The following is a 15,973-nucleotide window of genomic DNA, read 5'->3' as shown; positions in this document are numbered from 1 at the left end:
TGCATGGCAATGCAGATGGTCTCACAAGGCTGCCTTTGCCAGTCAAATGTTGAGCTTTCCCAGAAGGAAATCTTTTACTTTGAACAGGTAGAGAACACACCCATCACTTCTAGTCAGGTAAAGAAGGCAACTCACGTTGACACAGTATTGTCCCAAGTTATGGACGTGGTGATGTATGGAACATCTTGATGAACCTCTCTGGTCTCACCCGACCTTGTTACCTACACGTCCAGGAAAACTGAGTTATTGGTCCATTCCATTTGTTGAAAGACATGTCATTATCCCACCACCACTGAGATCACGGATGTTAGAATAGCTACATTCCAGTCACTGTGGAATAGTGCGTGTGAAGGAAATTGCATGAAGTGGCCGGCATTGGACAGTGCTAGTGAAAAGAAGTCAAGAGCTTGTATGTCACGTCAGGGTGTGAAGAATGCACCCCAGTGGGCACCCCTACACCCCTGGGACTGGCCTGAAAATCCATGGCAGTGTATTCATGTTGACTTCGCTGGCCACTAGAAGGAAGCATGTTCTTGGTGGTGGTAGATGCCCATTCTAAATGGCCAGACGTCTTTATAATGCAGTCCACTATTGCAGAGAGTACTATCCAAAAACTCTTTAGTTGTGTTGGTCTGCCAGAACAACTTGTGAGTCATAACAGACCGCAGATCGTCTCTCAGGAGTTTGGAAATTTTATGAAGGCAAATGGAATGCACCACATACCTTCAGCACCCTATCATCCACCCACCAGTGGATTAGCTGAAAGATTTGTGCAGACAATGAAACAAGCTTTGAAATTGGCAAGGGGACAATTATCCATTCAAAAGTGCCTGGACACCTTCTTACTATCCTACAGAAACACACCTCATGCTACAACCAAGGCATCCCCAGCCTTTCTAATGATGGGACAACAGCTGCACACTTGCTTTGATCTGCTGAAATCTTCTGAACCCTGACAAATTGTGCAAAGTCAGCAGCAAGATCAAGTTATCAGGCATGCACCCAGAGCAAAAGACCAAACATTTAGCCTGGGACAGCTGGTTTTGGCTCTGAATTATGCTTTTGGAGCTAAATGGGTCCCTGCCACTGTCATAGCTCAAACCGGCCCTGTTTCCTACATTGTCCGGACTGCCGAGGATCTCACCTGGTGGTGACATGTAGATCAGCTGTTGCCAGGTCATGCCAGTCCCCAGGACACCTTCAGTTGAGTTGCCTGACTTCACCACTTCTGGACCGAATCAAAAGTCACCTGTTCCTGACTTCCCCCTCCATTACTGCCTGTGGTGGAGATACACCCCTTCCCTGAACGAGCTAATACCACATCCTCACCTGTTCGCACTACTGAGCCCATTGTCAGCCTGCGCCCAAGACACTTTCGGGTGCACAAACACCAGAAGTCTGCCATAATCCACCTAGAGACAGAAAGCTGGATCTTTAGCTAGGGTGAGCCCACAGTTACAGGGCAAAATAATCCCCAGGATTTAGCTGGGAGCGGAGGCAGACTACCCTCCTTCTCTAGTTTAGTGTTTGTTTTATTTAGGGGATGCTCTCATTAAGGGGTGAGGAATGTGTTGTATATTTGGTTGTTGTAGTAATAGAATCTTGTTGTTGCTATGGCAGCTGAGTTAGACTACAACAGGTCCTACTGAAAGGTGAACTGCCAGGCTGGAGGGAGGTTACCAGTGGAGTTCCTCAAGGATCAGTTTTGGGACCAATCTTATTTAATCTTTTTATTATTGACCTCGGCACAAAAAGTGGGAGTGTGCTAATAAAGTTTGCGGATGATACAAAGCTGGGAGGTATTGCCAATTTAGAGAAGGACCGGGATATCATACAGGAGGATCTGGATGACCTTGTAAACTGGAATAATAGTAATAGGATGAAATTTAATAGTGAGAAGTGTAAGGTCATGCATTTAGGGATTAATAACAAGAATTTTAGTTATAAGCTGGGGACGCATCAATTAGAAGTAATGGAGGAGGAGAAGGACCTTGGAGTATTGGTTGATCATAGGATGACTATGAGCTGCCAATGTGATATGGCTGTGAAAAAGGCTAATGCGGTCTTGGGATGCATCAGGAGAGGTATTTCCAGTAGGGATAAGGAGGTGTTAGTACCATTATACAAGGCACTGGTGAGACCTCACCTGGAATACTGTGTGCAGTTCTGGTTTCCCATGTTTAAGAAGGATGAATTCAAACTGGAACAGGTACAGAGAAGGGCAACTAGGATGATCCGAGGAATGGAAAACTTATCTTATGAAACTCAAGGAGCTTGGCTTGTTTAGCCTAACTAAAAGAAGGTTGAGAGCAGATGTGATTGCTCTCTATAAATATATCAGAGGGATAAATACTGGAGAGGGAGAGGAATTATATAAGCTCAGTACCAATGTGGACACAAGAACAAATGCATATAAACTGGTCATTGGGAAGTTTAGACTTGAAATTAGACGAAGGTTTCTAACCATCAGAGGAGTGAAGTTTTGGAATAGCCTTCCAAGGGAAGCAGTGGGGGCAAAAAATCTATCTGGCTTTAAGATTAAACTCGATAAGTTTATGGAGGAGATGGTATGATGGGATAACATGGTTTTGGTAATTAATTGATCTTTAAATATTCATGGTAAATAGGCCTAATGGCCTGTGATGGAATGTTAGATGGGGTGGGATCTGAGTTATGCAGGAAAGAATTTTCTGTATCATAGAATCATAGAATATCGAAGTTGGAAGGGACCTCTGGAGGTCATCTAGTCCAACCCCCTGCCCAGAGCAGGACCAATCCCCAACTAAATCATCCCAGCCAGGGCTTTGTCAAGCCTGACCTTAAAAACTTCTAAGGAAGGGGATTCCACCACCTCCCTAGGTAACGCATTCCAGTGTTTCACCACCCTCCTAGTGAAAAAGTTTTTCCTAATATCCAACCTAAATCTCCCCCACTGCAACTTGAGACCATTACTCCTTGTCCTGTCATCTGCTATCACTGAGAATAGTCTAGATCCATCCTCTTTGGATCCACCTTTCAGGTAGTTAAAAGCAGCTATCAAATCCCCCGTCATTCTTCTCTTCCGTAGACTAAACAATCCCAGTTCCCGCAGCCTCTCCTCATAAGTCATGTGTTCCAGACTCCTAAGCATTTTTGTTGCCCTTCGCTGGACTTTCTCCAATTTTTCCACATCCTTCTTGTAGTGTGGGGCCCAAAACTGGACACAGTACTCCAGATGAGGCCGCACCAGTGTCGAATAGAGGGGAACAATCACGTCCCTCGATCTGCTGGCAATGCCCCTACTTATACACCCCAAAATGCCAGTTGAGTTGTAGTATCCGGCTGGTGAATCTTGCCCATATGCTCAGGGGTTAGCTGATCGCCATATTTGGGGTTGGGAAGGAATTTTCCTCCAGGGCAGATTGGAAGAGGCCCTGGAGGTTTTTCGCCTTCCTCTGTAGCATGGGGCACGGTTCACTTGCTAGAGGATTCTCTGCTCCTTGAAGTCTTTAAACCACGATTTGAGGACTTCAATAGCTCAGACATAGGTGAGGTTTTTCGCAGGAGTGGGTGGGTGAGATTCTGTGGCCTGTGTTGTGCAGGAGGTCAGACTAGATGATCATAATGGTCCCTTCGGACCTTAGTATCTATGAATCTATTAGGGGATAGCCCAGACTTTTTTGTCTGGTTGCTGGTTAGTTCAGTGTGTGTCAATAAATGGCTTCTTTTCAAGGTTTACAGCTCTCTGCTTCTCAAGTGATTTCTTCCTAAAACTCCTGCTCCCAAGGATACAACAATACTGCTGTACTATCTTTAAGTCTGTTCTATAGAATTCCAAGTCATTGAGGGCCACTTTTTAAAATGCCTATATTTGCATGCACTGATATAATGCCATTTGTTTCAATTGAGTTATTTCTGGTTTGCACTAGCATAAAAGGAGGATGAGGCCCAGGAATCACAGCTGGGTGGCAAATCATGTCTTTTTCTCATGCTAATGAAGGAATAACAGAGACTTGGTGGGATAGCTCACATGACTGGAGTACAGTCATGGATGGTTATAAACTGTTCAGGAAGGACAGGCAGGGCAGAAAAGGTGGGGGAGTAGCACTGTATGTAAGGGAGCAATATGACTGCTCAGAGCTCCGGTACGAAACTGTGGAAAAACCTGAGTGTCTCTGGATTAAGTTTAGAAGTGTGTGCAACAAGAGTGATGTAGTGGTGGGAGTCTGCTATAGACCACCGGACCAGGGGGATGAGGTGGATGAGGCTTTCTTCCGGCAACTCACGGAAGCTACTAGATCGCATGCCCTGATTCTCATGGGTGACTTTAATTTTCCTGATATCTGCTGGGAGAGCAATACAGCGGTGCATAGACAATCCAGGAAGTTTTTGGAAAGCGTAGGGGACAATTTTCTGGCGCAAGTGCTAGGGGAGCCAACTAGGGGGGGCGCTTTTCTTGACCTGCTGCTCACAAACCGGGTAGAATTAGTGGGGGAAGCAAAAGTGGATGGGAATCTGGGAGGCAGTGACCATGAGTTGGTTGAGTTCAGGATCCTGACGCAGGGAAGAAAGGTAAGCAGCAGGATACGGACCCTGGACTTCAGGAAAGCAGACTTCGACTCCCTCAGGGAACGGATGGGTAGGATCCCCTGGGGGACTATCATGAAGGGGAAGGGAGTCCAGGAGAGCTGGCTGTATTTCAAGGAATCCCTGTTGAGGTTACAGGGACAAACCATCCCGATGAGTCGAAAGAATAGTAAACATGGCAAGCGACCAGCTTGGCTTAATGGTGAAATCCTAGCGGATCTTAAACATAAAAAAGAAGCTTACAAGAAGTGGAAGGTTGGACATATGACCAGGGAAGAGTATAAAAATATTGCTCGGGCATGTAGGAAAGATATCAGGAGGGCCAAATCGCACCTGGAGCTGCAGCTAGCAAGAGATGTCAAGAGTAACAAGAAGGGTTTCTTCAGGTATGTTGGCAACAAGAAGAAAGCCAAGGAAAGTGTGGGCCCCTTACTGAATGAGGGAGGCAACCTAGTGACAGAGGATGTGGAAAAAGCTAATGTACTCAATGCTTTTTTTGCCTCTGTTTTCACTAACAAGGTCAGCTCCCAGACTGCTGCGCTGGGCATCACAGAATGGGGAAGAGATGGCCAGCCCTCTGTGGAGATAGAGGTGGTTAGGGACTATTTAGAAAAGCTGGACGTGCACAAGTCCATGGGGCCGGACGAGTTACATCCAAGAGTGCTGAAGGAATTGGCGGCTGTGATTGCAGAGCCCTTGGCCATTATCTTTGAAAACTCGTGGCGAACGGGGGAAGTCCCGGATGACTGGAAAAAGGCTAATGTAGTGCCAATCTTTAAAAAAGGGAAGAAGGAGGATCCTGGGAACTACAGGCCAGTCAGCCTCACCTCAGTCCCTGGAAAAATCATGGAGCAGGTCCTCAAAGAATCAATCCTGAAGCACTTACATGAGAGGAAAGTGATCAGGAACAGTCAGCATGGATTCACCAAGGGAAGGTCATGCCTGACTAATCTAATCGCCTTTTATGATGAGATTACTGGTTCTGTGGATGAAGGGAAAGCAGTGGATGTATTGTTTCTTGACTTTAGCAAAGCTTTTGACACGGTCTCCCACAGTATTCTTGTCAGCAAGTTAAGGAAGTATGGGCTAGATGAATGCACTATAAGGTGGGTAGAAAGCTGGCTAGATTGTCGGGCTCAACGGGTAGTGATCAATGGCTCCATGTCTAGTTGGCAGCCGGTGTCAAGTGGAGTGCCCCAGGGGTCGGTCCTGGGGCCGGTTTTGTTCAATATCTTCATAAATGATCTGGAGGATGGTGTGGATTGCACTCTCAGCAAATTTGCAGATGATACTAAACTGGGAGGAGTGGTAGATACGCTGGAGGGGAGGGATAGGATACAGAAGGACCTAGACAAATTGGAGGATTGGGCCAAAAGAAATCTGATGAGGTTCAATAAGGATAAGTGCAGGGTCCTGCACTTAGGATGGAAGAATCCAATGCACCGCTACAGACTAGGGACCGAATGGCTAGGCAGCAGTTCTGCGGAAAAGGACCTAGGGGTGACAGTGGACGAGAAGCTGGATATGAGTCAACAGTGTGCCCTTGTTGCCAAGAAGGCCAATGGCATTTTGTGATGTATAAGTAGGGGCATAGCGAGCAGATCGAGGGACGTGATCATTCCCCTCTATTCGACACTGGTGAGGCCTCATCTGGAGTACTGTGTCCAGTTTTGGGCCCCACACTACAAGAAGGATGTGGATAAATTGGAGAGAGTCCAGCGAAGGGCAACAAAAATGATTAGGGGTCTAGAGCACATGACTTATGAGGAGAGGCTGAGGGAGCTGGGATTGTTTAGTCTGCAGAAGAGAAGAATGAGGGGGGATTTGATAGCTGCTTTCAACTACCTGAAAGGGGGTTCCAAAGAGGATGGCTCTAGACTGTTCTCAATGGTAGCAGATGACAGAACGAGGAGTAATGGTCTCAAGTTGCAATGGGGGAGGTTTAGATTGGATATTAGGAAAAACTTTTTCACTAAGAGGGTGGTGAAACACTGGAATGCGTTACCTAGGGAGGTGGTAGAATCTCCTTCCTTAGAAGTTTTTAAGGTCAGGCTTGACAAAGCCCTGGCTGGGATGATTTAACTGGGAATTGGTCCTGCTTCGAGCAGGGGGTTGGACTAGATGACCTTCTGGGGTCCCTTCCAACCCTGATATTCTATGATTCTATGATTCTATGATTCTAATGGCTAGTTACAACCCTAATTGGCTGTTGGCCCACACATACCAAAATCACACACAAATGCAATAACTGTATGTAGCTTTTAGCATGTGCAAATGGGCCTTCTGTTTAAAAAAATTGAGCCTATTGGGATCACTCTTCTTCATATGCCACTGAAATGAAACCACATCTGAACTGTATATTATTGAGGAGAATGCAGCTAATGCAACCTTGATCCAAGCTAATGGTAGGCAACTCAGATACACTGAGCCTTTTGTATTGCAGTAAATGTCTGCACAGCACAGAAAAAACACTGGAATCTCCAACTCTTTGTTCCCTACAAAGGCTATACTGCTCCTGAATATTTTTATCTTAAATACAGCTTCCATAAAATTATTCCCACTAGAAAGTTAAACTTTTTTCTCTCTTTTCTCTCATTGAATACTTTGTTAGAGTGAAGGTCGCTCATGAATTCAAAACTGCAGTCATCCAGACACAATACACACTCCAAGGGAGTGATGTGACTAATAAACCTCTGACTTATATGTATGGAGCTGCACTTGCAACTGGCATTGTGAGACATTAGGGTAAGAGAGAGCACCCAATAGCCCTAATTTATTGAACCCTGTGCGTGATGAATTTGTCTCTGCATCTTGCACAAAGCTCTGGCAAAGACAGAGGTGAGTGAGGTGGAGACAGAAATGACTAAAACATTCTTGTCTCTCTTTGCATCAGGTTTGTGGTGTTAAATTACCATGCTAAAATGTAAGCAATTGACCCATTTTAGCTGGCAGTGGTGTTTGTGTGTATGTTGGAGAGGAATTAGTTAGTGGAGTGCTTTAATGTGGTTAATGGTAGTAAAAAAGGGAAATGGGACCTTGTTTTTCTGCTTTTGCTGTAAACAAGGTTTCAGGGGGAGTTCTTTGAAGTGCAGAGATCTAAGATGGCCAGTTTAGAATCCCCCCTGAGGTACTGCAGAGGAACAGTAGGTATCTGATAATATTTGCAGTTCAAGTAAATCTTTCTGGGCATCAAACAGTGTTGACAAACAAGATTAAAAAGTGGTGCCTGAGACAAATAGGATGTCCGTATGACATGTGACATTGAACTTGACAATCATAGGTATAAAGGAAGATTTTATAGTTAGAAAGGAGAAATGCATGACAATGAAGGATCAGGTTTTCAACACAGCTCGGCTCTCATACAGGCTCCAAATAGGTGGCCAAAGTGTCAAGAGATCAGCACCCAGACTGAAATTGTAACCCATTGAAGTCCATGGGAATTTTGCCATTGGACTTCTTGGTGCCAGGATCTCACCTCTAATGAGCTGAGCTCTTTAGAAAAATTGGCCATCGGTATCTAAGTGACTTTCTATGAAAAATAGTATCAGTAAGAACTTTAAAAATCCTCCAAGGCCTGGATTGTACAGCCATCACTCAGGGTGGCGAAGACTTACATCTGCTGAGAGGTCGGAAAGATTACTCATGTGAATGTGTAAATCTCACTCTCTAAAAGCACTCCAGCATGTGCCCAACTTTAAGTACATGAGTAGTCTCATTGACTTCAGTGGGGCTACTCATCTTTGCTGCTTTGGGGCGCAAGATATTTAAACACATGCTTAAGTTTCATAGACTTCGATGACACATAAGACCATGCTTAAAGTTAAGCATATGCTTAAGTGCTTTTCTGAATCAGGGCCATTTACAGGAACAGCAATTGACTATATTTTGAATTTACAAGAAACAGAGCTGGTTGAAATTTTTCAAATCAAAAGTTTTCAAATCACAAATTGCATTTTTTCAAAAATGATTATTTTTGAGAATTCCCCCCCCACCCCCCAAAAAAATGTCTCTAACAAAGAGACAAGGTGGGTGAGGTAAAAATTTTTATTGCACCAACTTCTGTTGGCAAGAGACAAGCTTTCAAGCTTATACAGAAATGGAATTTAATCAAACATCAGAAAGATTATCTAATTTGCTGTTTACCAGATTGCATTTTTCACAATTACACTGTAGCAACCCTTAAAACAAAGACCTCCTTTTACCTAACTAAAGTAAGAGTCCATAAAGTCACCAGAAAATGGTATAATTGTGTTTGTCAGAACTATGATGCAAATGAATGTTTAAGATTTACAGTGTGTAATTGTTGAAGTGCACTGTGAAACTCGCAAATACATCAAATTTTTTGCTTTTGTTGCTTTCAATTACTGGCTTTTAAAAATATAGGATGTTTTAACATTTGTATGTAGAGAAGGTATGTAACAGTGGGGTGTGGCATAAAAGTTTTACTGATATGACTTGCATATCTCATTAGTGGTTTAGCCACGAGATAGGCCCACCTTCCCAAAAGTGCCAACAAGCTTCTCTCACATACACACCATGTATTTTTTTTATGCTGCATATTTCACAGGAAAAGTTTTAGAAACATTGCAGTGAATTTTAACATTTTGTTTTATAGTTTCTAATTTTTGTATTCCTCTGTCTGCTGCACGAGTACCCTGAGACAAGCTGTGTATACTTGTGCAGAGGACAAGAGAAGCTATAAATCAAGACATTTTAGAATGATCTAAGGAAGCTTTTCTATAGGTTGCAGTGTATCAGTTTTAAATTCTGACATAAAAACAAATGATACACACTATTGGAAAGGAAGGGGGACTGCTAGATCCTTTCCACTGGAACTGCACTTCCAGGGCCTCACTAGCCACAACTCCCACCTCGACCTCCGTTTGAAGGGGGCGTTAACCAAGTTGAAAGAAACCCTGTGGAAAAGGTTGCAAAGCCCCAGGAAACACCATAGGGCTTGTGTGTGTGGGGGGGTGATATGCATCCCCTTTAGCCTTGCTGCAGCCCCACTGCCTTCCAACATGGCTTCATCCCCCGATGAACTAGAGCCAACCACCTACCAGCTTATGGATATCAATACTTTCCATGGACCTCTGAAGTCCTGGAAAGGGTGCGATGAAAGGGGCAAGATCTGCCTATGCAGGGCACCCTTACTGAGTACATCCCAGGGGCATTATATTATGTGGCCATTTGTTTTCAGTCAGTTACCACACCATTGCTATTTGAAAGACATATTATTTCCTGTTCTTCATATAAACAAGTACTACACTGTAGTGCAGTATCTGCAGTAAATATGGGTAAAATTCTGACTTTTTAACCATGGCAACCACTCGTTGTTGTATAAGCACAACTCTGTGGAGCTACACAGATTTATACCAGATGAAGATCTGGTCCACAGCATATAAATCATATACAGAGAGAGGTGAAAACACAGGCTCTTGGAAAAGAGCCTATGTAAAATACAGCCTGTGTAAAAAGACTCTTGATCAAAACAAAAACAAATGTTATTAAATACAATTATTTGTTCTAAATTTTGGGTCTACATAAACGTGTATATGCAAAAAAATAAAATAAAATAAAAAAAATTCCACTTGTGAATGTAAACTGCATGGCTCACCCAGCTACAGCTAACAAAGTTTGTTAGCATACAGATGTGTGATACCTTTTAAAATCCCTGCAGTATCTTCCTACCTGCTGTGCTTAATTTCAGATTCAAGTGCTATCATTAAGAAAAACCTGCTTTCTCCTTTATATGTGCCCTACATTGCATCAGTTTTTTTTCTCAAATATTTTCCGGGGGCCACATCTCCCAATCCTTATTGGAAATCTGATCTTTAGCTTCTTTTGTAAATTATTTCATGCACACATCTCTCCAACATGTAGAATGGCAACATCTCTTTTCTTAATTGTTTTCTTACCATTGGGCTTGCACACATTCCCTGAAAATTTTCTACAGTAAAGTTTGTATTTAGAGCAGGAAAGAAACATATTATAATCTGGGAGGCTCCCTCTAAAGATTGGCTGCTCTCAGCCTAATTCTCATTTTGATTTATCTGACTTTGCATATGCTAGTATTAAACTAGCAAAGACAAGCAAGGAACTAAACCCTGGAGATAAATTAGCCATTGTATCTGGTCCATTAATCTCCTCTTCAATTCTAGAGAATTGTGGCTCACCCAGACCCAGAGATCAAATAAAATGCCTAATTGGGAAAATCCTAAACAAGAGTATCCTGTGGAGCTTGAATTTATTTGTCAACTGTTCAAACAACTATGTTGTTTATATGTATTTAAAACCCTGATACTTTTCCACCTCTATCTTAATCCCTGATTCTTTAAACACAGGAGGGCGATTGAGAATTGTTTTCAATTAACTGGAATAGAGAGGGACACTTATTCTAAAAAGATAGCTGTGTGGTGCACATTCTGCCAAACATGCTGAGCAGTTTAGATCTAAACATCAGATCTGAGGGATGCGCTGAAAACTTTCATAACGGCTGCAACCATAGATAATGGATATTGTGTTGGATTAATAGCATGATTCAATAAACAATGAATTATGGTATAAATAAATGTTATTTCAAAAACAAAACAAATATAAATGAGGACTGCAATAAAGGACAAAAATCGAAGTCTTCTCTGTTTATTGCAGCCATTATTGCTCAGTGAGTTTATGCCCATGCTAGTGCACGTCCTGTGAGATGGACCAATGCCTGTCCTTGTTGCTAAAGGACAATGGCCTTCATTCCCTATGGAATGCAGGGTGCCTGTAGTTCTTTAAATCAATCTGTAAGGCACCTCATCTTTTCAATTTCTTTGGCCCTGGTCAATCTGGTTTAGATTTAGGTATGGCACACAAATTGCAATGACTACATCTCTTCGTAGCAATGGATGAAGATAGTGCCCTTGCTGATTTTTTTAGATCTGCCAGTACACTGACATGAATCATGATATTTTGTTAATCTTGTTGCAAGCCTTGCATGGGTAGAGAGAATAGTTCTGCAGTGTCTATATTACATGGGTGACAGAAGACAGTCATATGCAATTGTTCCTCTGGATTCTCCCCTGTGAGGTGCCACAATGGTCTATATTGTTTACCTCTCCTGTTCAAGTATATGAAGCTGCTGAGTGGGTTAGTTTGTGAATGAGATTGCAATTCAGTGATGATGAACAGCCGTATGTCTGCATCATATCAAACCCAGTGTGGGATGGAATTTACCGCCGGACTCAGTCTTCTTTTGTCTGGCAACTTGAAAAGCAGCATGAAAGGCTGATGTCCAGGTTTGTTCATTTGGTGACCTGGAATGAATCAAAGCTGTCCCTCTGGAGAAGGACCTTAGAGGGGAGTGGTTCATTAGATGTTCCATAGTTTGGATGTCTTCTCCACATTCATATGTTGGGCTGCCCTTCATTTTCCATTTGTGTAGTAGGTAATTGCAATGCCCATGTGAGGTTCTGATGAAGTTCACTGTTATCCTTACGTGGCATGGTGAAGCCAGATGGCTGATCTGTAGAATGATAATCAGGTCTCTATTCTTAATCTTCCACCCCCTATTTTCCCCACAGCCTCTGCCACTTGCCTTTTGGTGACAGCCCTGAGGTTTTAAAAGCTCTGGCCACTAACCAGAATGGGTTCCTGGACTTAAGGTGGCATCTCAGGGGGTTTTGGAGACCTTCAGAGATAGCCAAGTCTGGGTTCATTATCACACAGTCATAGTCTCTTATTATTGCTGCTTCTCTTCAGGGGGACGGTGGTAAAATACATGTGAAGACATGGAGGCAGACTGTCAGTGCTGACTTTAGCACTCCTGTGGTGATTGTCACAGCAGTATTCAATTGCATGTCAACAAGTTTTGTATGTATACTATCTGCCCATGCTGGTGTACAGCATTCAGCTACTGAGAAGATGAGGGCCAAGGTGGCTGTCCACAAGATGTGAGCATCTGCTCCCCAACTGGCCCCAGCTACTTTGTTGATTATATTGTTCGTAGGCTTTATCTTGGCAGATGTGAGGCAGTATATGAGGCTACAATCCAAAACCGCTCCTGGATATTTCAGAAAATCCTCGTGCCTAAGTTTGGTGTCACAGAAAAAAGTGACATTCATATTTCTTTGCATATTGAGTGCTGGATGTGGAGACAGATGGTTTCTGAGGGTTTGATCAGAGTCACCATAATCAGCTGTACTTCTCTCATTTTTTATTTAGATCTTCTGTGAGGTTGCATTCCACTTGGATATGTGGATGATCTCGTACTTGCTACCCAAGTGAGCACTTTCACCCAAGTTTCTGTGACTGAGTTGATGGCATGTCACTGATATAAATGTTAGAATGATGGTGCCAAGATGGATCCCTGTGAAAGCCCATTGTTCAATAGAAAAGTTCTGCTCATTTGTTCCATTAGATGTATGCAAAATGTGTGGTTGGTGAGCATAACTGTCACTAGGTGCAGTGTTCTGCAGTGTCCTATTTTGGATACTTTCTGAATCAGGCCATTCCTATCCCCATCATAACCCCAGGATGTATGATGGCCATTGAGGTCTGACCCATATTGAACTGTGGCTGTGATTTGGTACAGCTGGTGTGGCAGACAACTTTTGGTAGCTTATAGATGCTGATGATCATAAGATTACTGATGCTTATTGTAATCATGTACGGTACTGAAGAGTTTAAAACCATGGAGCAGATGTTCCAGAGCTCTTCTCTCACTAACATTGCCATGTTTTGGGTGGTGGTGGCTTGCTGCTAAATAGTATCCTGGAATGTGACATTTCAGTTTTTGTTTGTTATCCCATAAGTGAGTCCCTTGTAGTGCAAGGACATCGATCTTCTGTTCGCATAGCTGCTTAGTCAAGTAATCATATTTTGCAGGAGAGAAGCCTTCTACACGGTGTTGGCATACACGTAGGTATGAGCTTGTTTTGCTGTTTGCTCTGAAGAGCATAATTTTTCTTGAGATTGTCACCTGAGTTGCTTTTTATACTGCAAGGCCAACAATTGGCATTCAGTTGTCAAGTTGATGTTGCATTGGTTGTGCAGAAGATCTTAGCAGGGATGACTGCATGAAGGTTGTCATCTTCCTTCTCACTGAGGAGGGATGATGCTGATTTTGCTTGTTTCCACACAATGGATGAGGACAGCAGGGCAGGCTGGGAGTTGTAGTCTCCAAAGTAACCATGACTACATCCAGAGTTCTTTCAAAGCCTCCTCAGAAAAGGATGGGGTGTAAAAAGATCTCCCTGTCCTCTGAAAAGACAAAGATGAGGAAAGAGCTAGAGGAACTGAGGACATTGTCCAAGTTTTGGACAAAAACCTTACCTTTTTTGTATTCACTCTGTTCATTTTTTCCCATTTAAAAAAAATTCTCAAGAAGGGCTGAAGCATATTTGACAAGGAATGGGACATAAACCACAGATAGGGAAATATTTTGTTGCCACACCCCCCTGTCCCCCCCACACAAAAGCACTCCAGAGAAGTGGTTTTCTTTGTTTGATTTGACCTGTCAGTGGTGAATTGCACACCATGAATAATGAATAAATGAACAGTTTGTGAATGACATACACACTGAAATTTGTTCCATAAGCTGTTCAGACATTTTGAGAGATAATTAATGGAAATCAAGATTTGTTTTTTAACAGAAAAAAAGGCAGTTTTTTTCAGAAAACTTATTTCCAACAAATAATTGGACCAGTTATTATCCAGTTCTTTCCTTTGTTTTCTATTATGCTATAACTATTTCAATCAACATTAATGTTTGAATTTTCAGAGCCAAATAACACACCTTGAATTTTTATGGACATAAAAATCAAGTTTGGTTTTTTTCCATTAGTAGATTATTTTCTTGTAGTGCTACTCCTTCTTTTTTGCCACGGGTTCTGATTCCATACTTGCAATAAAAAGCATGGGTTTGTTTCTTCTCCTTTAATCTTCATAAATTGGTGTGACACAGATACCTTTGGTGACTTTTAAATCTTTGTAGTGAATCATATACAGACATATGTATTTGATGTTCTTTCTAAATGACTTGCCTTTATCTATATTGGCAGATATATCTCTATTCTTTCTCTCTATTTTCCTTAAGAAGAAAAGATTTTCATTTGCAATACCCCAAATCCTCAAATTAATTTAGTGTTATTGCATCACTTAGCAGTACAAATTGTCTTTCTTTTCACTTTTGGTCTTTCATTTTTCAATCCATTTTCTTTCTCATGCTTGCTCTCTCATAGTTTTTGAGACTGATACTAATCTTACAGAGGGGTTTTATCAAAAAATATTTTAGAACTGTGATGCTGTAGTAAGAATAAATGAGGTCCTGATCAATGAAAATGCCAGATCTTTCTTCTCAACCTAGTCCTTTCTTCTCTCTATAAATATGTGGATGGATTCTCTCTTTTCTCCATCTTCTCCAATAATCAATGCATGTCTTCTCCCCCTCCCACAATTTGTGGATATTTGACCTTCCTTCTTGCCCAATCAGTTCAAATTCATTGACACCAGCCAGTCACCTTCAGCAATCAACTGTCCAATGTACTGCCCCCTACTGTTGTACCTCTGACTCACAGCTGCATTGGAGCCCCACAAATGAAAAAGTTCTGATCCCAAGGTTCCAAAGAGCCTGCATTACTCTATGCCTGATAACATTTGTTCTATGAGACTGTGTTTTGCAAAATGCATTTTAATCATAATTTGGGACAGCTGAAGAAAGATTACTTGCCACAGTTCCATCCACCAGGAGTGTTACTATTCACCAGCAGTTTGATGTTGTGTTTGAAGTGAGCTGGTGGTCCCACTCAAGTTCCAAGTGGACCCATATCACTAAAGACATTGCTTCCAGTTGTTCCCTTATTTTTATCCTCTTCAAATAAACCAATGGTTGAATGAGCATGGGAACCAGAGTACCCTCTTTAACCCTTAAATGTCGTCCCTCTGGATCAGCCTGAGGCACATTGGCAGGCACCATGGAGAAGAAGCTTGCATCTCTGCACTCCGTGCTGTACCTATGCTGTGGGTAATTAGATGAATTCAGTCACTAGTGCTGTCAGTCTGGTACTGTACGGGGAGACTTTGGCAAACCAGTAAAGTGCCTGAAACCACTATGGCTTATTGCTAAAAGCAGCCAAGTCAGTAGGCTTAGCTTAACCAAGGCGGTAGCGGGGGTGGGGGGAGTTGGGTGCCACAGAGAGGGCAGATTGATCCTTGTCAAGGTTCCTTCCCCACTCTGAACTCTAGGGTACAGATGTGGGGACCTGTATGAAAACCCCCTAAGCTTATTTTTACCAGCTTAGGTTAAAACTTCCCCAAGGTACAAACGATTTTACCTTTTTCCCTTGGACTTTATTGCTGCCACCACCAAGCGTCTAATAAATATATAACAGGGAAAGAGCCTGCTTGGAAACGTCTTCCCCCCCCA

Source organism: Natator depressus, chromosome 5, assembly GCF_965152275.1.
Source record: "Natator depressus isolate rNatDep1 chromosome 5, rNatDep2.hap1, whole genome shotgun sequence".
NCBI lineage: Eukaryota > Metazoa > Chordata > Testudines > Cheloniidae > Natator > Natator depressus.
Note: the sequence above shows the minus strand (reverse complement) of the source record.